At 37.3% G+C, this 21,025-nt stretch overlaps 1 protein-coding gene and 2 long non-coding RNA genes across 3 annotated transcripts in view; 1 reads left to right on the plus strand and 2 right to left on the minus strand.

The window, feature by feature from the left end:
* The window catches only part of LOC310889551 (uncharacterized protein), a gene marked incomplete at its 5' end in the record, with an annotated part of 69,478 nt that overhangs the window by 10,017 nt on the left and 38,436 nt on the right, over window positions 1-21,025 (plus strand). The gene's annotated exons all lie outside the window — the stretch shown is intronic.
* On the minus strand, window positions 84-12,750 carry LOC310889166. Its single transcript, XR_014576416.1, has 3 exons — window positions 7,339-12,750; window positions 6,930-6,981; window positions 84-6,640 (listed from the first exon to the last, which is right to left on the minus strand). It is a non-coding gene; the product is annotated as an uncharacterized lncRNA (long non-coding RNA).
* On the minus strand, window positions 17,997-20,609 carry LOC310889165. The gene is made up of 2 exons (XR_014576415.1): window positions 18,978-20,609; window positions 17,997-18,860 (listed from the first exon to the last, which is right to left on the minus strand). It is a non-coding gene; the product is annotated as an uncharacterized lncRNA (long non-coding RNA).

Below are 21,025 nucleotides of genomic sequence, written 5' to 3' on the forward strand. Positions count from 1 at the left end.
CCCTTCCCTTCCCTTCCCTTCCCTTCCCTTCCCTTTTTTTATTTTTCCTCTCTCTCTCTTGTTTTCTTTTTATATGGGCCCATTATACAGGTGGTCAGAATTCTCACATCCCAAATAACTTGAGCAGGTTGAAGACTACTTACCTGGGTTGATTCTTGGTAACTAACAGCCTTTTATAAATTTTGGGATGACCAAAGGTCAGAGGTTTCCAGCCAGTCTCTTGTCTTGTCTTGTCTCTTGTCAAGATGACAGGACCTCTAAATGCACTAGGGTTGCTCCTTTTCCTGTATACTTGCATGTCTGTCCCATGGCTAAGCCAGTTGTGGGATAATTTTCTTCTGGTGAGAAAAATTTATCTAATCTAGGATAGGAATCATTTTCAGTATTCTCAGATTCATGAAGCAGTAATTTGATTTAGTATGTTGGTCTGAAGGCAGGATAAGGGAAGGTTAGATGGGACATCTCTGTGTAGCTAGCTGGAAAGATACAAAGCTCTGCTGTACTATGATACCAGAAGCCTCCCCAAACTGTGTGAGAAGGGGAAATTAAAAACAAACAACAACTAAAACAAACAAACAAACAGAACTCAACAAACAATAAATGATTGTTATAAATTGTAATAATCTGTTACCAGGATCTTTATGGGGAGCTAAATGTTAAAAATCTATACATGAAATGAAATATATATTTAGCAAACACTTTTAGAGATGAATATAACAACTAAAAAAGTATTAAAGATAGTGATGACAACAAAATACTAAATTAACAAGTTCCTTCTTACCAGCTGTCTCATCTCCAAATATTCATGTTTCAAATTTACTCCGATGTATGGATTATAGTCCCAACTGCCAAGTTCTGTATTACGTATACCTTTTTCCCCAATCAGAGTCCCTTTTTTTATCAATTAACCAAAACAGTAACCTGAAAAGCATTCTCTTTTCACCACCAGTATGCCATTTTTATAAAGACATCCTACTGGTACTGTAAATAAGGGGAATTGAACAGTTGGGAGAAAAAATCATGGAAATAAAAGGATCCAAGAACTAGAAAACAGGATGTGTAGGAAGTTGGGTTTATTTAGTTGAAAGAAGGTAAGAAATTAAGGGAAACTTAACAATCTTCCAATATGCAGAAGGCTGCTGCAGTGAGGAATGGAATACTTTAATCTATATACCCACGGAGGAAAGCAAAAAAAGAAAAAAAAAAGATTCAATTAACTTCGATTGTGGCAGATAAGATATAGTTTGTAGAACAGCAAAAACTTAATGCACGTAAGCACAGGAATAAGTTGGTTAAAGAAGTGGTAGAATTGCATGCAAACTGAAGGAAGTTGCAAGCAAAACAAAAATGATCTGCCAAGAACAACATAGGTACATTGTCAAAGTTTCTCCCAGCCAATTTTTCTACAGTTCCAAAGAAAACATACAGAAAAATAGGGAAATAGTTTACTGCTGTGACACAGAAGAAAAGTGACACAAGTGAATTACACTGCTTGACAAAGTGTTACCATAGAATATTTCAAAATATTCTGAAGCAGGATGAAAGTGGTTAAAGGGAAGCAAGATTGGGCTTGTTTCTTCTCTAGCAAATTATTGAGCAGACTTCCATTGTAAGGGGGGGTCAATAAAGATAACTTTAATGAGGCTTCCCTGTCCCTAATCCTTGTCATTTTCAGATGACATCTCCTTGGTTTAAATATTTGAAAGCTCTCACCAAGATTCAGTTGGGAATATCTACAACTATTACGGTTTTTCAATAAAAATAATCATTGTTATCAGATTTCTCCAGAAAGATTTATTTGACTTATTTAAAATTAATCTCACCTTTAAAGAATTGTTCAACATAGACACTAAAACAATTTTAAAACAATTTGCATTGTCTCACTGTGCTCTGTAGTACCACCATTGACTTAATCAGGAATGGATACATCACAAGACCTGAATGCCAGAAAAACTAGACTTTATTGACAGAGTAGGTCTTTTAAACAGCAGTTCGGTTTAAACAGACATCTGTTTAAAAAAAAAAAAAGTTAGAAAAAAAGGAAAATCATCATAATTTTTAACACATGTTAAGTTTGGAGGGGAAAGGCTCAGAAGAAAAGAACTTGAATATACTTCCTCTCAGAACATCAGCTAGCAGGGGATGGTTGAAGACAATACCATTGTAAGCTAGAAGGAAAGCAACATTTATGACTTGGAACCAAATTTCTTCTCCAAAAGTGTGCATCGTAAAGACCAAACCATCAATACTCCAGTCAATGTTATTCTAATCACTATATACACTCTTTAAACCTGAAAATCCATCAGAGACACAAGGAAATGCAGACATTGTGTATGTATATACATGTACATGTATATATATATATGTCCTTAAAATCAAGTCACTTAGAAAAAGAATAGGTATTAAATGGAATTAATTTAAAACAAATTTTAAAGCTTAGCAGGAAGTTAAATATATCTTTCTCAAAAGTTATTTATAAAGGAAAATGAAAATTTAGTCCTATTACAAATGAAATCAGATGAGTTAATGTGGAATACATGCTGAAAAGCAGCTAAAGGAGCACACTAAATAGGCTAAGGTGTAAAATTCCTATACCAGATACTACTTAAAAATATTTTTTTCTTTAAGTATAGAAAATGCAAAAAGCAAGTGAGTTAATAGGAAGTGGCAAAATTCTTTTCATATACTAAACAGCACCTGGCAGCATGAGAAAGGATCATATTCATCCACTAATGTTCAGTCTTGCGCTGTTATGGCTGGTTCTGACTGTAATCATTCTCCTTAAATAAACATCTAAGAGTGGGACCAGCCACTATCAGAACAATAATTATTTTTTCAGACTAAATTCATGACAGATAAATTTCACAACCTGCAGTTCTCTCAGTTATGCACTTTATTAGAAAGCTACAGAATAAAATAAATGATTATTGGGAAGGAAATTTTGAACTCATTAAGACAATGAAACAAGCAATGCTTTTCTCTAGTGAAAGTGGACCACAAATGTGAGGTACAAGAAAACTAAAACACAAAACTCTCTGGCATTAAATAGATGGCAGGGTCCAGAGCGATTTACTAACATAGTTCAAGCCCTTCCTAGGTTGTAGACCCCATTGAATAAGAATGGGAAACTCTATGTCCCATTCACCATCACAGTTTTATTGGCTGGTTAGCTGGGCAACAATTCTTTGTAGATGATGTTACATTCTCATCACATTAAATACCTCATATCTTTCACTTAAAATACAGCAAGCCAGTGTAGCCACCTGGGGATGACAAGCGCTTAGGAAACTCCAGGTGGTACAGAGCAGCGTGCAATGTTTCCTCAGCAACAGCATTATTGGGAGCAGTTGCTCAATGCCTGTATTGTTTTCTTGTAGGATTGGTTCCCAACCCAACTCAAAGACCTGGTCCTTTTCTTCTAGTCCCTTCATTGCCAGAGCCCAGTGTGTTTAAAAGACCATGTGAAACATAATGGTGAAAAACATAACTGGCAGTTTAACTCTTCCAAATCGGTATAATACCCTGGAATGCCAGAAGGTCTTTAAAAGACATTTAGATGTAGAGCTTAGTGATATGGTTTAGTGGAGGACTTGTTAGTGTTAGGTCAGAGCTTGGACTCTGTGATCTTGGAGGTCTCTTCCAACCTAGATGATTCTGTGATTTTGTGATTCTGTGATTCTGTGAAAGAAAAAACTCATCTAAACTCACTTGGCAGCTGGCTTATCACTGTGAAATGAATTTGCTTGAACACTAAGGATCATCACTATCTTATAACTTCCAGGTCATATGCAAAATAGTTATGTGTAACTGTCTTTTCAAATATATATGTATATAGGAAAATAAAAGAATCCTTGAACAAGGTAGTATTTTTAAAATAAAAAGTCCCTCCCTAGCTCACCTTTGGAATAGAAATAAAAACCTGACTAAAAGCCGTGATTGGACTACATTTTTCTCCTTGGGAACATGGTAGCTGTTCACATCACTTCTGGTGGCATGGATCTGTTCTTCAGGGGAATATGTGTTAACTGTAGGGCTCAGGTCATGAAAACCCATATTGAACTTACTAACAAGTTCTGAGATCACATTTGTAAGTAGACTAAAACTGTGAAAATATATGTTTCTCCACATTCTTCTAGTGCAAAGAATGGAAAAATTAGGTTAGAAAGAGGTCCATCTGTATGTTTACTAAGTAAGAGACAGGGTAATCCGAATTACCTGCTCTTTGATCCACAGATATGTTTCTCTTTTAAAACCTGTTTAGAATTTTAAATCGTTCCTTTTTGTTATTAAATTGTTCCTTTTTGAAACACTGCTATAATTTCTTATGTGATATATACATGCTTTAGAACAGACTAAATCTATCAATGCTTTTGTGCTGACTTTTCTTTAACCTTAATTACTGACATGCCCGTTCTTTTAAATAAGAAGAGTTTGAGTGTACCCTGTCACTAACTCCAAAGTGATCAAAGCATGTCTTGGGATTGTGGAGAAATTGTAAAAACCTAACAAAAGAGCCATCCTCATAAATGAAAGTAAGGCACATAATTTAGCTGAAAAATGCTGAGAACATTTTGTGTGAAATATGCTGAAAGTAACAGACATTTCAAATTGTTGTGAGAAATCAAAAGAGGTTTCAGATGCTTTTGAAAGCCCATCAGAAGAGGAGTACAAAAGAATTCAGCTCACATGCATTCTATTTTAAACCTGGTGAAATAATATTCAGATTTCTTTCTATATACATAAACTCACAGTTAACATGCTAATTCAAATACAAGCTTATATAGAGAGTATATCATGAAAACACAGAAAAAAAAAAAAAGATTATCTGATATAATACTATTAAAATGCAGAAAGCAGTCAACGAGATTTACTGAGTAAATTCCTGGCTCCGTTTCAAACTTGGGAGTTTTGCCAAAATTTTAATAGAGCCTGGATTTCACTATTTGCATTCTATGATAGGAAAAAAAAAAAAGAAAAAAGGAAAGAAGATTAAATACAAAGAACGGAGGGAAAAAAATCGTACTTATATTCAGCATATATATATATTCATAAAGCTATGTATTTCATGTATAATGATAACTATCAAATTTTGACAATGTGATTTAATATTTTTAATGAAGCTTTAAATTTATGCCTATTTTATACATGGAATATCAAGGTATGCTAAGATCATTGATTTTCTATAGCAGCAGTTTTTTTTTTCAAATGTGGTGTGAGAGTCTAGAGACTGAATAAAGATTAATATTGAAAGAAAATGGAACAGAAATTCTGATAACAGCCTATTTTGTTCAAGAATGACGTGAGCACATGAATAGAAGTGTCTGTGTCAGTAATTTTTATCTTCATGGATGCATATTTGTGCTTGGGGACAGTGCTTTTGAGTCTCGGAAATATAGTTATTTAAATAATCTGCCCATTATAAGACTGTTCTTTTTAATACAGGTAAATTGCCCATGTCCCTCTGGGTGACTCATGCAGTGGCTTCTAGTTGCAAAATGATGTAAGCATGAGCCAGAACACTTTAATTTTCTTCCTAGATACAGTTACTTCATTTTTTTATTTCTCCAACCATTTTTTTTATTCTGCTATTGTTTTGACTGTGTGCCATTATCCTTCAAAAATAAAGACTAGAGAGACTGATTTATTTACATTCACAATGATTCAGTAATCCTTAAAAGAAGCGGTTTAGTCTTTGGCAAAGAAAATAATTTAAGTTCCTGGAATTATTCCAGTTTCCTTTAGTCCTGACAGTTCTTAATGAGCTGGGAAGTAAGAGGAAGAAAAAGAGACCACATCCACTGTCTTGTCAAGACAGGACACTAAAGAAATGGAAGAACTGGTATCTATAAGCAATGACCATACTACAGAAAAATGAGATGCCAATTCCAGTCTGCCAGCCTCTGAAGCAATTGGAATACAGGCACTAGAGTAGAGATTCTAGAATGGGAATGTGTTGGTGTGAGTGACCTGTTTGATCTTTCCTTGTTGGAAACCCTGGAGACAAACACTGTGTGTTTTCTCCTTGGTAGAGCCAGACGGCATTCTCATATCATGTCTTGCCTTTGTTCTGCCTTTTAGTAGGCATTTCAAGTGCAGAATTAGCACACAACACTCAATCCATCTGTTTAAAGATAGCACTGTCTCTCATAGTTTTCTTTTTGCAGTTTAACATTCCACTGTAAGTATAAATCTCATGATTTCTGTTCTTATCTTTTCAAGAACACGACGCAAGGTTGTAGATGCCAACACTGAAATAATCTTTACAGAGCTTTACAAAGACAATTGCTTTTTATTGACAAGACTGGGGGCAATTATAAAATGGCCAGTAACATGAAATTTCCAGCTCTGACTCACAGTCTGTCTCGAGAGTTTGGTGAAGAGACACCCGATAGCTGCAGCCTGCCCTCATTTTACCTAGTGTCTATGGCAGTGCACTACAGGGTGCTCGCAAGACTCCATCTGCATCCCTACTTGCCTGGTGACTTGACTTGGCTGCTGTGTGATTTGGTGCTGTTAAACCAATTCTCCCAGCTGGAGGACAACCTTTGCACGGAGTAGCCTTCTTGCAGTAGAGGATCATCAGGTTTAATGATTCATCGTTGTTAGACTGGGTCTTTACTCCCCTGAGTATCAGCACAACCTGGAAACAAAAAAAGGAAGGACAACTGGAAAGTTAGTGGTGTTTCTCAAGCAGAGCAGGCAGCAATGATGAGCATATATGCAACACATTCATGATCTCAGGCAGAATTAATAAGCAAACACACTCACACACACACACAGAGAAGTTGTTATATTCTAAAAGTCCTTACACTAAATGTGGTTAATTAGTTATTATCATGCAAGGAAATGCCAAGCTCAGAAGTCTGTTTGAAAATTTCTTTTATCTTCTGTTTACATTTGTGAGAAAGTCTTGTTAGTTGTAATTGTACCTCAGAGAGAAAATTATTTCACATGCTCCATCCTTTAGTTATATGGAAAAACCTGAAAAGAAGTAAAAATTGCCTATTAAACAAGTCTGGTTCCAAACTAACAAAGATTTATAGTATCATGAATAAATAGATGGAATTGTTAATTTTTCATTTCTATTTATTTATTTTTCTCATCTCTTCCACTTATGTGCGCTTAGTAAATGTCTGTGTCTTTTAAAAGTTCAGATACAGTGGAACTTGAAAAGTAAAGCAGAGACCACTGCACACTATAAAAATAGTGTATGCTTTTTGTGAGGTTTGGGATTTTAATGCTGATAAAGCACAAATTATGGAAAAGGGTGCTGAAGAATGAGAGGAAATAACTTAGAAGAAAGTGAGGGGTGCAGACAGTGTTGTACCAGTAACTTACCACCCTGAGTCTCTGGATGCAGAAAAAGGTTTTGTTGAGCAGATTCAAAGTTACTTCCACACAACTGTTCTTCTTCCTTCTCCTATGCTGATTCAGCGTGCAAAGTTTATTCTTCAAAATCAGTCATGTTCATACCAGGAAATGCACTGTCACTTCCACAAGAGCGTGGCAGTGACATTCAGCAACAAATCCCTCTGCAAGTGTTGCAGCCCTGTGAGCAAAGAAACCCCGGAGGAGAAAAGGAAGAGTACAGAGAAGGTGATGGCACTGCAGCTCTGCCAGAAAGCAATCTGGTCTTGGAGTGAAGGGGTAACGAGATCCAGTGGCTGTCAGATGACATCGGGAAAGTTCATGCAGGAATTCCAGTTTTAACAGGAAGTATAATTAAACACTGAGAAAATTAAATATATGAGAAATCACACATTACTTGGAGACATGAAAAACACAGCTCATTACAGGATTAGATGCAGGACTTGCTAGGTGAAGCCTGTGGCCTGCTTTATGCAGTGAGTCAGACTAACTGGTGATTAATTATTTCTGATCTGAGTGTATGAGCAAGTGTGGTGTAGCTATTCACGTGAAAACATAAAACACAAAGGAAAACACAGGCACAGTGGGGTCTGCATAAAAATGTTTGCTAAAAATATGCAAATCAAAGAACTGAGCTATTTCTACATGTGCTCTCCTGCTCTGACATGCATCTGGGAGCCTCAGAAAGAGAGATAGAGACTAAGTGTAGGCTACATAGGGGGCTGAAAGAGTCCAGAGGCCGTATGCAATTCCTACAATTCCTTTTGGTTCTTAGGTGAGAGCACTGAAGCACTATGATATCTTCCACCCTGACCATCATGGAGATGGCTTTCTGTCACTGTGAGCCAGGGAAGAGGGTTTCATAGGCAGAACACTGGCCACTGTAGTTTGGGAACAGTTCCAGGACAAATGCATTTGGATTAGTGAGGAGGCCTGGAAAACTTGGCTTTCAAAAGAAAATTTGAATTAGACGGAGACTGGAAAACCAGCCTTTAAATGGAAACAGGACCATGGTGGAGTTATTACCATGAATCCATAAATTTTAATTTGAGCTTTTTAAACTACGTAGTTCCACTTCGTATCAAATCCTTGTCTCAAACTGACAACATCTGTTCAGAATGAACAATTACATAGGGAGATCTGGAGGATTTTTAATTTAAGATGGGGATGTCTGGGAACAGGGAGGTGAGAGCCTTGTGCGGAGGATGTTTTGTTTCATGATCATTTTCTACAGGGGGTGGGGAGAGATGAGAGCCTAACATAATCCCACTTAATTCCTAAGAATTCTTCTTTGATTTGTCATGCTTCCAGATAGGGCAAGGTCCGCTGTTCTTCCTGTTAAACAACTGGAGATCAGGACTGTTATCTGAAAGGAGGCAGCAGTGTATGTGCATGTGCCTATGCTCACACATTTTTTCTCTTCTATTTTCTGATTCATGGATTAAATGTGAATGTAAGAACTGGTGTGAGCAGAAGTAGAAAGAGAGCTAAATACAGCTTACTACTGCTGATGCATCAGTGATATATCTGGAATTTAGCAGTTTGTCACACATTTCAAGGATTAAAGAGAATTTCAAAATTATAGGTAACAGATAATCACCTAATTTCAAAATTACAGGCGACAGCTCATACCAGGTTTGCTAATGTTAAATCAATCTGACATCCTCAGCTGTTACTGAGTCCTGCTACACCACAGTCAATGGGAGTTTGACCAGTGCCATTATTGTCAGAACTCTGGAATTTTAGACCTATGACAACAACAAATGTGCAGTAACTGTATGTTTATTGGCAGCTGATCTAAATATATGGTAATATAATAAGTATCAGAATTTGGAAACCGATATGTGTCTAAATTTTTAAGATAAGTGAACATTTACCTTAATGTTTTCAGACACAACATATAGAATCTAATCCCTGTAAATATATGTCAGTGTAAATTAATAGCATAGAAAATATTACTTTCTTAGGAACTGAAAATGCATGGTAATTGTAACCAGTGTACCAAATGGGCTGGTCAAATATTCAAGTCCTCACACATCTGGGGGAAAAATATAACACAGTGTGAAGACAAAGTAAGGTATCTTTGGTACAAAACTATTTATTTAGGAATATTGTCTGAAGTCTCTTTTCTCAAAGAGAATTAAATATTGGGGATTGTTTTTCCAAAGCTTCTTTAATTTACTGTCTGGTCTGTTCACTTCTAGTGATTTTTCACAAGGTTCTGCTTCCTCTGGATCAGTGACCATTTAAAACTCAATATATTCATATTTCTAGCTCTGAACATATTTGTAGTGGATTTTGTTTTGCTCTGGAGACTTTTTCTGTTTGAGACCCCTTGTAATGTCAGCTTAAACCATACATTCGCACAGATGCAAAGATGCAAATGAAGACATCATTTAGTGTTTTTTTACTACTAAATTGTGAGTACCTACTGTTCCAAGGAATCTCAAATTATGGAAACAGTAAATCAACTTCCAATATCCCTAATCTAGTTTTCTTCTTCCCCTTTTCTTTCTCTTATTTCTCTCACTTCCTAACTTTCTGTACAAGTGGTTTGTAGATTTAGACAGTTCACAAGGAGTCTGGGCAACCAAGCAACAAAAGACAAGATACAGTAAGGAGCATTTAGCAATGAATAGTGCCACAGCAAGGGGCAATGACATGGCCTAGGGGGTTGACAGATCAAAGGAGTAGAACCTATGACGAGACTTAGGCAAGAAAATGACTCTTACAATAAATAACCTCTTAAAAAATCACCTGTTAATGTGGTGTTTTGAGTGGCTGTCCAACATTTTGGAAGCTTTCCAGCTCATCAAAAGTGTTGTTTCGAGCAGTATTTGTAGCTAATAGCATATATTTCTTGGAGGACTCAGTCAACTTCGGGGACAAAAGCTTGGCAGAGTTAAGCACCTTCCAGTGAACAGGCACCACTGCCAAATTTTAAAAGATTTGGTAATACCTGTTCAAACCTTTGTTGAATCTCATTGGAGAAACAAATTATCTTTGTCACGTCCCTCTCCACCCGATTCCTTTCTCTGTCTCTACAATTTACTTTCTGTGTTTGTGTGTGCATGTGATTTTTAATTTGTTGTTTTCTCTTTGTGCTTTTATTTTGACCAAAATGTTTGACCCATGCATATGGAACTGGCTGACTCAGTAGTTTGAAGCAGGAGGGCTGAAGTTTAGAGTGATGTGACACAAACAAAATTACTGTATAAAGTTATGACATAGAATTGGCATTACTTCAGTATACTGAATTTATATATATATAATTCAAACTCTTTACTACTTGACAAGGAGGCTGTAGTTATCTGAACTTCCAATTTTTGACTCTTCGGTCCTTTTTTATTTTTCCCCTGATAAATAAATGTATTAATTACAGAGATAGATTGAAAATCCCCATTTAAATTATTAGTCTCATTTTAGTGATCTAAGTTAAACAAAACACAATTTGCTGCTTCTTCAAATCAGACTAATTAACTCGAGGAGAACTAAATTAGTCTTTATGTTGGCTGTATTAAAGATTCTTCTTAACTGGCAGAAGCATAAGCTCATTATATGCCTCAGAATTCATAAGAAATAAAGAATTAAGACCTTTAAATAGAGTTCTAAAACTAGAAATAAAACTAACTACTTGAAAGAAGGAAGGAAGGAAGGAAGGAAGGAAGGAAGGAAGGAAGGAAGGAAGGAAGGAAGGAAGGAAGGAAGGAAGGAAAGAAAGAGAAAGGAAGAAAAAGAAAGAAAGAGAAAGGAAGAAAGGAAGAAGAAGGAAGGAAGGAAGGAAGGAAGAAAAAGAAAAAAGAAAGAAAGAAAGAAAGAGAAAGAAAGAAAGAAAAAATTATTTCTGATAACATCAAAAACAAAAGCCTTAGAGATGTTATGGTTTTTATGCTCTTATACTTCAACATTTTTTCTTTTTGTTGGTAAAGAAAGGGGAAAATTAGATTTTTTTTCTACCAAAATGCAAATAATATTTAAATATTTTAAAATATCCTAATTTAAAAATAGGCATCTTTGTTACCACTTAATTTAAAAAATGGCATCTGATAAATGGCTGCATATCTTTTGTTTGTGTGTTCAGATAAGCAGGAGCTCTGAATTAAATCTCCCGTATTGCCAGGACAAGAGGAGGATCCATTCCACATTGACTCTTTGTTGTTTATTGAAGTGCAGACTTTTTGTCTGGGTCAAGATGAACTAGAAAAGTGTTTTCTGCTTTTCCTAACCATGTATTTAACACTTTTTTTAGGATTTTTCTTAAATTTAAATAAAAAAATAATTTGAATAAGCCAACAGGCCTAACACTTATTTGGCATAGCAAGACACACAGATGGACATGTAAACAAATTTACAGATAGACTGGCTGCAGAAGTGTAGTTTGCTGGAGGGAGGGGGAAGAGAGAGGGTGGGAAGTATTTTAGTTGAGAAAACAATTTTCATTGAGAAATATTTTCTTGAAAAAATTGGCCACCTCTAACATGAACCCTAATTTCTTGCATCAAGACCAGAATTTGCAATGGAAATGAACTGATATATAATATTAGCTAGTCATGTAATAAAAGCAATTATTCCATTGTGCTCAAATATATATGTCTTAGCAATACAGATTGGAGAGTTCTCCTTGGGATAAAAATACAGCTTTGCCTGGGAAAGCATGAGATAACTCATAAAAGCTAGTGTCCTCACATATCAACTCAAAAGATTAGTTGTGCATTTTGGTAGCTGTTATCATCTGGAAGAACTTTCTCAGATTTTTGTAAAAAAATGTTTGTATGTGGATAGAAACACGTTTAAATATGACAGTGTGTTCTATAGTGTTTTCTCAAAGACTAATGACTGCAACAATGATAAACATGAGGCCAAATTTTGCATAGTATTTAAGGGGACTTTAATTGATAGGAAACCATCCTTTTCTTTCAAAATTAAAGTTGATACTGAAAAGAGGGAAGACAAGAAATGGACTTTTGTTATCTTGCTGACTACGCAAAAAAAAAAAAAAGTGGGAGATGTCAAACTGGACATTTGAATATCAGACAATGAAGTGTCAGCAGATGACTAAGGCTGATGGCTTTTATTACAACTACATACCCTGATTACCAGTGTAGTTCAGGCTGGGCGGAATGTGAGCAGCGTAAGCATAAACAAAAGAAGGGAAATGCCACTTGCCATGAAGGCAAGGCATAACACTACTAACAATCTTGCCTGCTGACAAGCTACAGTTGGGAAAGTTGCGGACCTCTCATACACCCTGTCATGACACTGGATGTCTCCTTTGATGAGCAGCAGCCCTGGACCAGGCAGTGAGAGCTACTGTGCACTGGTTTTGGGGAGCTACTCTTACAGAGCTGCAGCTTTCCAGCTTTCAGTCAGACCCGCAGGCTGATGCAAGAGTGTCAGGTGTGTTTTGGGAGGGCTGCTGGTCTGTGAATCACAGGGTATTGTCTGGAGAATAGTCTGTCCACATCCTTGATGGAGGACGTAGTCTAGACAGTTCATGGAGTTAGTGAGTGGGTCAACACATCTGGGAATCACTTCTGAATAATCCATTCATATCTTTAAGGACTACCACCTGACAAATCACAGATTTCTTTGCATAGTTTGGCTATGCAAGCATGTTAGATAGGCGTTTTATTGTCTTATGGTCCCATGCCATACCTGAGGAAAGGTTATCTCACAGTTTATGCTACCATATGCTAACAGTGGTGTTTAATGCTTTATCAGTAGAGGCAGTCAGCTCTCAGTAAAAAAAAAAAAAAAGCAGCAATTTTGGAAAGCCATATATTATGTGCAGCTGATAAATAGACTTACAAAGTAAGATGTTATGCATATGACAAAATATGATCAAAATTCCACCTTCAGGATTAGCACATTAGGCTAAATTCAGTCCCAGTTATAGCTTCTCTGTACCAGAAGAGTTTCTTGCGTTAGTCAGCATTATTTCAGGCATAAGAAGGATTTTTTTTTTTTTGGTGAAATAAAAAAGTCTTGCAAACCCAAGTACATCAGTGTTCAGGTCTTCCAACTGTTTGAGGTGACAACAAAAATGATGTGATTTGGACAATTTTGAAAATCTTTTTCATGATCACCTGAATAACCCATAAGCTGTTATTTACCTGTATTTTTCATCTGTGATCACTAGAGGCTGCCATATTACTTGCTGGGCAGCAAACAGCTGCTACTTGGAGCTGTTTCCCACTGAGAGCAGAAACACTGGTATAAGCATTGAAACCTGTGTTACAGGTGTTTTAGCAGAACACTGGAAAATTATTTCCTATCTGGACATTTTTCTTATGGCATCTCCATTCTCCTCTTGGAAGTAACACAAACAAGGATCCACAAGATTCACCATTTTTCACACTATGCAGTTTCCACAGAATTATCGCATTTGACTGAGTAGGGAGAGCCAGTCACCTGGATCTGACCACTAGCCTTCCTGCATTTGCTAGTGTCCTTTTGCAATTTAGAGTTGGACTTTGATGGGGGGGGGGGGGGGGCGGTGCTGAAATGTGTGTGGTAATCTTTCTACTCTTGAATCTGGTACTGATGGTTGCTTGAATTTCTAAGAAAGCTTCAGATATAGATTCTCAGAAGCTACTTGCGACTGTAGATGTCTCTGCAGGTATCTCTCAAGCTATAGCTGGAAAGCAATGGTGGCTATTTTTCAAATAGTACAGTAAGGAAATGGCCAAGAGATTTCAGTTTCAAGTTAGGGGGTTGGCTATGGGAATACAAAATAAATAATATAAATAAATATAAATATAATATAAATAAAAAATAAATACAAAAATAAACAAACAAGTAATACTTCAACGTTTAGGAGTCAGGTCAATTGTAAAAGAAAAAACTCTAAAGCTAATCAGCCCTAATAATTATTTATAAATAAGTGCTTACTGTGCAGATGAAAACAGTGTGTGGTGTGGTTGCATTGGACCACACCATTCCCCTCTGAATAGTGAGAAATGACTGATAATTACAAAAAGTAGTCAAGGCACTGTTAACATAAACGTACATAGTGGGAACTGCTTGTCTGCTGTGAACACAAGTGAATACAAATCATATCCAAAAATAACAAGAAATGAAAAAATAGTTACCAGAGAAAACACTGTAGAAAAAATTACTACTTTGTATTATACCACTTAGGTTTTCTGTTTATAATCCTTCACCAGCATTATAAGAACTGCCAGTAAATCAAATGCTACTGTTTTGGGCAGCCTAGACACAAGGGCTTTGACACAACAAAGTGCTTCTACTTCAATTAAAGATCCCTAGTTAACAATTACAGTGTAAATATCTGACAGTATTTCTCTGGGAAACTCTTGTGCTCAAATATTTGTAAAGTGCTGCCGAGAATTAAATTCATGTAAAAAGAAAAAAAAAAAAAAAAAAAAAAAAGCAGACATCTTTTGCTTTTGCTGATTTTTAATTAGAGGAAGCCAAATGTTTGATATGAAATAAATTGTAGCCAAAATAGAGGCCTATTGCACTTTTAAAGTAGATGTACACTAAACAGACTGTAATTAAAATTTGCATGCCTTGAACCCAGGCATAAGCGCACCAATATTGTGCAACTGTCTGCAGTATATACACATTTTGTAACACTGTAATGCTGCTCTTGGCATAACTGGTTATAACCTATAAGCATTTTGAAACACGGTGAAGCGTCAGTACATAAATAATACCACAAACAACCACAAAGGGACATATTCAGGCTTGAGGTACAGTTGCATAAGTCAGGTGCAGGAAAATGTGTGAGTGGCAATTCAGGTGGAAAACCTGGGAGACAATCATCAAGGATGTGGAACAAGCAGGGAAACTGTCCCGTAAAAACAGAATAAAATAAGCCTGTGGAATAAGCAGGAAAATTGTCCGGTGGGACCCAGCACTTGCAGTCAGATAAGCAATGTAATGAGATTCCCCACTTTTTTGTTTGTTTGTTTCAGCAAAAGGACCAACAAGTGTAAGAACACCAAAAATGTTGAAATGGGAAAGTAGAATGTTGTCCCTTTTTGGTTTTAGCTTCTTTCCTCTACTTCAACACTCTCAAGCCTAATCACCTGAACCTTGGTACCTTAATACAGTCAAGAGCTATAGCCATCAGTGCTGTAGACATGGCATTGACTCCTTACTTAAAAATAATTTCAGATGAAATTACTAACAACTAGCTTTGAATATGCAGCAATAGTGACAGTGAAGAAAAGCTAACTATTGTCAATCTGTATTGTTAGTTAATGTTACTCTAGGTTGTTACCCTTTTGAAAATAGAAACTCACCTGAAGTATCGATCTGCTACACACCCTAATTCTCTAATTTATATATATATTCAGTTGCAGAAGAATTTTAACACAGATTTTTTTTTCCCCCACAATTAACTCTAATAGACCTAATAGACTTTGTATCTTGCTTTTTACTATGTCCCAGATGGCTGAAATTCTTAATGTGTTTGTAATAGATCAAAGTCTCAGTCTGGTCTGGGACCATGGTTTTCATTGCCACACCTTATTTTTTATCATTATTATTTAATATGAAGTCTAGAGCCATGTAATGGACTTCAGAAATACAATGCTTTTTCCTGTTGTGTGAGGTGTGTGAACAATTGCTGTGCCGTAGCTCTGGAGGATTGCTGTACAAGCTTAATGCAGACAAGAGAATGTCAAAGTCAGAAGTAAGTGAGTGACTTTGTAGAAACTTTGGGTAATGTTGCCTTCCATAGATAGATAGATAAAAATTGACAGAGATTTATGTGGCCCACTTGTGCACTTTAACAGGCAACTTAACTTCTAAATAGTGACTTAATGTTTGGCTAAAACTATTGATCAACCAAGTCTATAGGAAAGCTATGAAACATCCTAGTACAAAACTGGTACCTGAGCATCCTCTCTGTAGGGCTGAAAATGTTGAGCCGTGGCTCTAATACAATTAACTGGTGTTAAGAAAAAAAAAAAAAAAGAAAACAAAAAACCACCAGTGTTGGGGAGATTAAAAAGTAATATAAAAGTTAGTGGGATGTCACGTAGTTAGCAGACAGTATAAAAACACTTCCAGTAAAAGTCTTTATTTTTAAATACCAAATGCCCTTGTTACAGAGCGATACGGATTTTAATGACATTTCCTTATGAAGTTTTTAACACCCTCCTGGTGTTTGATAATTTGATGATATACATAATTATCACAGCAATTAAGAAACATGCTACTTGTTTTAATGTCCTAAGTTAGGCAAGGCTGTAGGAGGGAAGGCTGCAGGGGTGGCCTCTGTGAGCAGAGCCCAGCAGCTGCCCCGTGTCAGAGCAGAGTCAGCTCCAGCCAGCTCCAAAAGGGACCAAACACTGGGCAGAGCCGAGTCAGTGAGAAACGCTGGTTGGGCCTCTGGGAGAGCAGATTTAAGGAAGGAAAAAAAAAAAATACTGCACAACAGCAGCTGGGAGAGTGGAGTGAGAAATGTGAGAACCAGGCCTGCAGACCCTGTGCAGAAGTAGGGCAGGAGGTGTGCCAGGCACGAGAGCAGAAGTTCCCCTGGAAAGACCCATGGTGGAGCACGGGAGGAGTGTGAGGAATGGCAGAGAAGAAGCATTATGAAATGACAACTCACATTATCTTCTCCTGCTTGGCGTTGGGAGAGAAGGAAATCTTCCTGTCCTTATCTCTAACCATGATCTTTTCCACCCTATCATTTCTCTCCTATCCTGTTGAGAAGGGTGAAAGAGAGAGCAACTGGGTGGGCATATGACAGCTAGCCAAAGTCAGCCTAAACCACTGTCTCATTTAGACTTGTCTGTTCTTATTCTTGCTAGCATCAGTGGAGCTACAGTGCTGCCAGCATGATAAGAAATTACCTACAGTGATCAAACATTTGAAATACAAATTCTCTTAAAAAAACAGAAGGAGATAAGCTACAAGAATATTCATTTGCTGAAGACAGTTTGTAGCTAGAAGTTCATTTTTAAAATGTGTGTTACCATAAAGGTGGTTATTGCAACACACGATTTTAGTAAAGAGAAGCTATTGTGTCAACCTTATCATAGCTTACAGGTTAAACCAATCTTCTGAGGGATAGAAGTAGGAACAGCCTTAGTTAAGATTCAAAATAATGAGAGAAGTTACTCTTAATTCATTTTCCTGATGTAAAAATCACTTTTTTATTTGCCATGAACAGATGCCTAAAATAATTTTATAAGACGGTCCTGGAACTAGTAAGATTATGAATAGCCTTTCACAGTGAAAAAGAGGGTGCAACATGGTTGTGTGTTAATTTCCGAGTCATCAAGCTGACCAATCCTATGAAGCAAAAACTCACAGATGATAAATGTGACCATACAGACCTGAAGTAAAACTGATCTCTGTCACCAGGACAGAAAAAATGGAGCCTTACAGATCAGCTGACCACCAGTTGCCATCTACTGCTATTGTTATCCAGTAGGAGAAATAATAACTATTATAAAAAATCCTTAGAAGGAGAAGTCAAACTGTAAATATACTTTGACAGTGTAAACAAGTGCCTAAACTCATCTGAGTCTTCTCCTCAGTCGGAACTGAGCTGTAACTGTAAAGCTGTAACTTTAATATTGCTCTTCTCTGACTCGCATCCAGGAGGGCCACCTTCTGTGCTGCTCGTCCAAAACCAAGATATGTTACACACACACAGATCAGTATTTTATTCAAAATACATGTCCAGGAAGGAAGGAAGGAATGAAGGAAGGGAGGAAGGGAGGGAGGAAGGGAGGAAGGAAAGAAAGAAGGAAGACTACTACTACAGTTTGGTCTTATCACATACACTGTTTTTACACAAGGGCTGTTAACAAGGTAAGTAGTTTTCTATACAACTCTTTAGTTACTAAGCCATAACAATTATATTTTACTATTTCATAACCAGTTGCGGTAGGTTAGAATTTGTTTTACCTTCTTTCAGAAAGCTAAGTTCCTTTTCTTGAAAGAAAAAAAATAATTAACTCTGTAGCAAGATAACATCTACTATGTTACTCCTAAAATCTGTTATTTGGATTCTTTGGACTGTAATCCTTCCGTTCTTAGATTTTGTTTGGGTTTACTTGTACATATTGACTCAGCAGAGGTAAAACCTGGAATATAACTCAGCCAGAAACAGAAGACATGCTGTCCTTTTTTTTTGGAGATGTGATCTTCTGCTTCTGGTTTGTCCTCTTCTGTCATTGCCCAGGAGAGTTTCTCACTATCCCACTGCCATCAGTGATCTGAAAAGCCCAGGAACTCCTTTCCGTCAGGAGCCAAAGTGAGCAGTTATTTTTCCCCTGCGTTAGAGAAGGGTACCTGTTTGATTGTAACCAGTAAAGAACTTACTAAATATTTTCCAAGACCAATCTTGCTTCCTTGGGCTTGTTTTCTTTCTTTCTGCCCCCCACTCACCTCCCATAACACCATATATTTAATGTAATGATTCTGATTTATTTATTTCTTTTGTGATGGTCCAACTCAGGAATTCATCTGTTTTGTTGGATACGAGAGCCATTCTTATCCAAGTCCTACAACACAGAAGTGAAATCCAACAGTCACAATTATTATAGGAATGCCAGTGTTTTTTTTTTCCTTTTTTCTTTTCTTTTTTTTTTTTTTTTTCCTTCCTGCTTTTTAAAACTCACAGAGGGCAAAGAGATGAGTTTTCAAAAACCTGACAGAAAACATCAAGTCATAATGCAAAATGCACTAAAGGTAGTGAGGTGGGAATTTAATTAAAATATCATCCCACAGCTGAAAAGTAAGTAGCCTGGTGAGCAACCTCCTGAAATTAAGCGCCTGTTCACTGTATCTGAACGTAGACTTCTACCATGCTCCTCTAGCTGGGTCTTTATACCAGTACATACGAGCTCAGTTGTTCGTTTAGTGCCACGTTGTTGCTGTGATCTTAGTCACATGATGAGGCTTTCAGCAGGCTGTGCACATTCCTTTAAACTGTTGCATAATAGAAAGCAGTTGCTGAGCATGCTGCTGAACGCTTTACTGTTCTTCTTTTAGCTTTTTCTCATTGCAGAAAGAGTCCTCCGGCAGAGAAACTGGAGTTGTAGCCTTACAGGAAACATACAGATGTAGCAATTAGCACAGAGAATGAGTTATATTGTACCTTGCTACCCAGTCACTCTCCACCCAGTCTCCATAAGAGCTAGAGAACTCTGACTCTGGACCGCAGGCTTTTTTAGCCAGCTTCAAAATTATCCAAAGGGAAGAAAAAAAAAAAAAAAAAAAAAAAAAAAAAAAAAAAGACTCAGAATACCTAGAAACAGAACTCCACAAAATTAACCCTAATGGTGAAGTGAAAAAGATATAACTTCAGATGGAAAATTCTATTGCCTTATGGTGATTACCAGGACACATGGGGGGCTTACCAGGACCCACACAGGGGATTTTCCAGACATATACAAGATTGCAGTCTCTTCCTTTCCTTCGTAGCAGTGCCCAGTGGTGCAGGTCACATGCTATAGGGAGGAAATTACTGTACAGCCAACTACCCTGCCCCCAGTCCCACTCAGCCTTACAGGGACTTACAGCTTTGCCAAGAGAGAGCCCTTCCAAATCCTGGCAAGTATAGTAGGAAACACCATGAGGCTTCCTTCAATGGAGTTCATTGTCTGAGGTTTATCCAGTTGAGAGAAAGAGAGAGGCTCCTTCCTTTGGGATTACAGGATGAGGAAAACTCTGTGTCTTCAGAAGGGCACATGCACAAGTCAGGTCGTGCAACTTAGGTCCCTCCTCCTCCTCTGCGGTCTTTGAGCAGAAGGACATCACTTCCCCAGGTTCACAGACTGAGTGAGGGGGGCTGGGGAAGATCTGAGACAGTAAGCACAGGCTCACTAGTCCCATATACTATTTTTAAAATCCAGGACAGAGCAGTTATTCTAAAGGCTCTCAGTGGGTGTGCTGGAATATGAATCTGTAATCTGTGACTCTGTCATCTAAGATGCTTTACCAGTGTATTTTGACCTTGTTTTCTATCTAATGACAATTCCTGTAAGTCAGTCACCTCTGAAGAGACTCAGAAGGATCCCAGCTGGTGGCTCGGTATTGCATAGTGGTGGTGTAGATACGACTGTCTCCCGTCTGCTCTCTGTGTGGAAACCTGTCACCAAGGAGAAGATGCTTCTGCAGAAAGCACTTACATTCCAGAAGCTTTTCCCTGTTGCCTTATGCTTCTTATTCCAGAATAATGCCAAAGAGAAGTCTGCAGAAACTTTCAGGTGGTTAGAGTGGCATTTGTGCAAGCGCTAACACCAGTAGATGAGGTGAGGTGGGGGTTGGAACTGATGTCTCTTGTTGCATAGTCAGCCTCTGCTTTAGTCTGAGATCTCTCGTGTCCAAGGAAAGATCTCTAGTCATGTCTTGATCTGTTTATCTCCTGAGAAGGAAAAGCACCCAGGTTTCAGCTTGCAGTGCTTCCACTCGTTATAACTTCAGAGGACTGTGCCTGCCCTTGCAGTAATAAAGAGTTTTATTAACAATAATAAAACCTGATTCTGCATGGATAAATTGGGATGTTTAAATGTATGTGTTCAGTACAGCAGTACAAGAAAAAAAGTTTTGTTAGCTTCCTACAAAATATATTTTTGGTTCAGTTCTTAATGTGGGAGTTTCATAATAAATTAAAGTTGAAATAGAGCTGTGGTGAAAATAAAAAAATAAAGTTTAGTATTCATAC

The sequence above is a fragment of the Anser anser genome (genome assembly GCF_964211835.1).
Source record: "Anser anser genome assembly, chromosome: Z".
NCBI classification, from domain to species: Eukaryota; Metazoa; Chordata; class Aves; order Anseriformes; family Anatidae; genus Anser; species Anser anser.